Source organism: Cebus imitator, unplaced genomic scaffold (assembly GCF_001604975.1).
Source record: "Cebus imitator isolate Cc_AM_T3 unplaced genomic scaffold, Cebus_imitator-1.0 Scaffold263, whole genome shotgun sequence".
NCBI classification, from domain to species: domain Eukaryota; kingdom Metazoa; phylum Chordata; class Mammalia; order Primates; family Cebidae; genus Cebus; species Cebus imitator.
Window position 1 is genome coordinate 657422 of NW_016107578.1, and position 4291 is coordinate 661712.

Sequence of the window (4291 nt, forward strand, 5' to 3'; positions counted from 1 at the left end):
AAAAAAAAAAAAAAAGCTGGGCATACTGGGGTAGTGGAGGCCGAGGGGGGAGGATTGCTTGAGCCCAGGACTCGGAGGTTGCAGTGAGATGAGATCGTGCCCCTGCACTCCAGCCTGGGTGACAGACTGAGACCCTCATCTGAAAAACAAAACAAAACAAAAACCAAAAAACCTTTTTGTAGAACCAAGGTCACACTACATTGCTTAAGCTAGTCTGGAACTCCTGGGCTCAAGTGATCCTCCTGCCTCAGCCTCCCAAAGTGCTAGGATTACAGGTGTGAGCCACTGCTGGCCTGTCTTTCCATTTTGCTGATAACTAAGAATGATCCATCCGGGGGTTCAGATGCCATCTGCCTGACCCTGCCTTTGTAAATTCCCCATTTGGCATTTCCCTAAGGGTTTGATCAACCATGGATAACCATTGCCTGGACCCATTGTTTCATTAGCAGTCTTCAAAGGGTTTCTGGCTGGGCATGGTGCGGTCCACGTCTATAATCCCACCGCTCTGGGAGGCTGAAGCAGGAAGATTGCTTGAGCCAGGAATTCGAGACTAGCCTGGGCAACACTGTGAGACATCCCTAGCTCTACAAAAAATTTAAAAAATTAGTTGGGTGTGGTATCATGCACCTGTAGTCCCAGCTACTTAAGAGGCTGAAGCAGGAGGATCGCTTGAACCCAGGAGTTGGAGGATGCAGTGAGCTATGATGGCACCACTGCACTCCAGCCTGGGCAACAGAGTGAGACTGCCTCTCTAAAAACAAACCAACCAATAAAAACCTGCAAATGGTTTCTAAACCATCTCTCCATCCTCATATCTAGCCATTTGTTCCCATTTGTCTACAAAGCTGACATACTTGCCCAAAATTCAGACACTCAATACCACCATCTTCCCCACTTTTTTGGACAGATTTAACTATTCCCAGATAAGACATTCAGAAAACCCAATACCACCTCCTTTCCTTGAATGTCTTATCCAGGAATAGTCAAATCTGTCCAAAAAACAAAGGGAAATGAAGTGAGTCGGATATGATTCATTTTTGTCGGCAATTGTGGTGGCATAACTGTTAAAAGTGCATGCTATCAAGTTAGGAAAAGCAGATTTGAATCTTACATCCAACACTCAACAACCCATGTAGACTTCAGGCATGGCACATGACAACTGTCAGCTGGCTTCCTCATCTGTAAAATGAGTATGTTACTTTTTTTTGAGGTTGGGATGGAGTCCTTACTCTGTCTCCCAGGCTGGAGTGCAGTGGCACAATCTTGGCTCACTGAAACCTCCGCCTCCCAGATTCAAGCAATTCTGCAGCCTCAGCCTTCCAAGTAGCTGAGATTGCAGGCACCTACCACCATGCCCAGCTAATTTTTGTATTTTTAGTAGAGACGGGGCGTCATTATGTAGCCAGGCTGGTCTCAAACTCCTGGCTTCAAATGATCCACCTGCCTCGGCCTCCCAAAGTGCTGGGATTACAGGTGTGAGCCAGTGCACCCAGCTCATTACTTTTAATAGCAAAGACTGCAATTACCTTTGTACCAGCTAATGATCCCCAAGTTGTCGATTGCTTTTGGAGAATCAGCTGTGGGTGATGGGTGGTTTTTCTGGGAAGGAGCCTCCTCACGTGAGATCCCTCTGGCTTAATTTAAGACCAGGGCAGGCTTAGCTTTTTTTCCGCTCACTGTGGTGGTGTAGAGAGAGAAACTTTTTCTGCGATTCAGGAGCAGACACTGTGTTTTCACATCGTTCTTCAGAAGCTGGGCAAGTCTCTGGGCTGTGACTGGCATTTCCCCCCCGCCCCCACCTCGGCAGGCTGTAGGGGGCTGGGAAGAACTGAGGGAGGAAAGCAGGGTGTAAGTGGCCTGGAAAGAAGGAAGGAAAGAGGCCCAATTTTGAAGTGGGTGAGAGAAGTGAAGATAAGTGCCTTGGCAATTTCTATAAACAGAATTACCCAGTATGTATTCTCCTATGACTGGTTTCTTTAATGCAGTGTAATGTTTTTGAAACTCATCTTTTTTTTTCTGACATAGGGTCTTGCTCTGTTGTCCAGGCTGGAGTACAGTGGCATAATCATAGCTCACTGCAGCCTTGACCTCCAGGGCTCAAGCGATCCTTCCACCTCAGCTTCCCAAGTAGCTGAGACCTCAGGTGTGTGCCACCATGCCCAGGTAGCCTAAATTTTTATGTTTATTTTTTGCTGGGCGTAGTGGCTCGTCTGTAATCTCAACACTTTGGGATTACTAAAAAAAAAAAAAAAAAAAAAAAAATTAGTTGTTTGTGGTGGTACACGCCTGTAGTCTCAGCTATTATTTGGGAACCTGAGACGGGGGATTGCATGAGCCTGGAAGGTTGAGGCTGCCGTGAGTTGTGATCACGCCACTACACAGCAGCCTGGGTGACAGAGCAAGACCCTATCTCTAAAAAAGTCTATGGTGGCTCACACCTATAATCCCAGCACTTTGGGAGGCTGAGGCGGGTGGATCACTTGAGGCAAGGAGTTTGAAACTAGCCTGGCCAACATGGTGAAAGCCAGTCTGTACGAAAAATACAAAATTAGCCAGGCGTGGTGGTGCATGCCTGTAACTCCAGCTACTTGGGAGGCTGAGGCAGGAGAATCACTTGAACCCAGGAGGCGGAGGTTGCAGTGAGCCAAGATCGTGCCATTGCACTCCCGCCTGGGTAACAAAAGAGAAACTCCATCTCAAAAAAAAAAAAAAGAAAAAGAAAGTCTATGGCCCCTATGTATGTATCCCATGTGAATAAGTAACTATTCTATTACTGTGTTTTCAGCTTTCAGCTATTGTGAGTAAACTACTGTGAACATTTCTTGTTCATGTTACTTGGTAAAAATATGCACTCATTCCAGGCATGGAATGGGTGGGTCCCGTGCCCCAGTAAAATTAGCTTTAATAAATGTTGACTAATCATTTTCCAAAGCGGCTATACCATTTGAGACTTCCTCCAGCAACATAGAGTTCTGGTTTTGCCAACACTTAAAAAATGCTTTTTCACTGGTGCGTGTGAGGGTGATACTGTATTGAGGTTTTAGTTTGTATTTCCCTAATGACTAATGAAGTTGAGCAGCTTCCCATGTTAGCATTGGCCATCTGGGCTTCTTTTGTGAAGTGCCTATTTAGCTCTTTTAGCCACTTAGTAAAAAAGTGATTGTCTTTTATTAAATTGAAAGAGTTCTCTATGTATTATAGATATGAGTCTTTTTCTGACATATGTCTGTGGCTTTTTTTTTTTTTCTTTTTGAGATGGAGTTTCACTCTGTCGCCCAGGCTAGAGTGCAGTGGCACTATCTCGGCTCACTGCAACTTCCCATCTCCGGGGTTCAAGCGATTCTCCTGCCTCAGCCTCCGGAGTAGCTGGGATTACATGCACCTGCCACTACGCCTGGCTAATTTTTGTATTTTTAGTAGAGATGGGGTTTCACTATATTGGCCAGGCTGGTCTCGAACTCCTGACTTTGTAATCCGCCCAACTTGGCCTCCCAAAGCGTTGGGATTGCAGGCGTGAGCCACCGTGCTCAGCCCATGGCTTCCTTTTTAATTGCATCTTTTGATGAACCAAAACTCGTTTTCAGCTGGGTGCAGTAGTTCACACCTGTAATCCCAGCACTTTGGGAGGCCAAGGTGGAAGGGTCACTTGAGGCCAGGAGGTCAAGACCAGCGTGGGCAACATAATGAGACCCTGTGTTGACCCAAAAAAAAAAAAAATAGGTGGGTGTGGGTGGTGCATGCTTATAGCCCCAACTACTCTGGAGACTGAGGTGGGAAGATCACTTGAGTCCAGGAGTTCAAGACTGCAGTAAGCTGTGATTGCAACACTACACTCTAGCCTGGGAGACAGAGTGAGCCCCTGTCTCAAAAACAACAAAAACCAAAGACTTATTTTCTTTTTTAACTGGGTGGGTGGGTGGGGACGGCAGCAGGGTGGGCTGGTGGAGGCAGCCTTTTTTTTCTTTTTTTTTTTATCAAAACTCATTTTCATAGAGTCTGGCATATTTTCCTTTATGACTGATGTGCTTTGCATCCTATTAAACACTTTCCTGTCCACATGTCACATAGAGATTCTATGTTTTATTTCAAAAGCTTTCTTGACTTTGCCTTCTTATTAAGATAAGTTGTGTGTTGTTTTGAGACAGGGTCTCACCCAGGTAGGAGCACAGTGGTATGATCACATTCAATGTAGCTTCAACATCTTTGGGCTCAAGTGATCCTCCCACCTCAGCCTCCAGAGTAGCTGGGACTAGAGGCACCTGCCACCATGTCCAGCTTTTTTTTTTTTTTT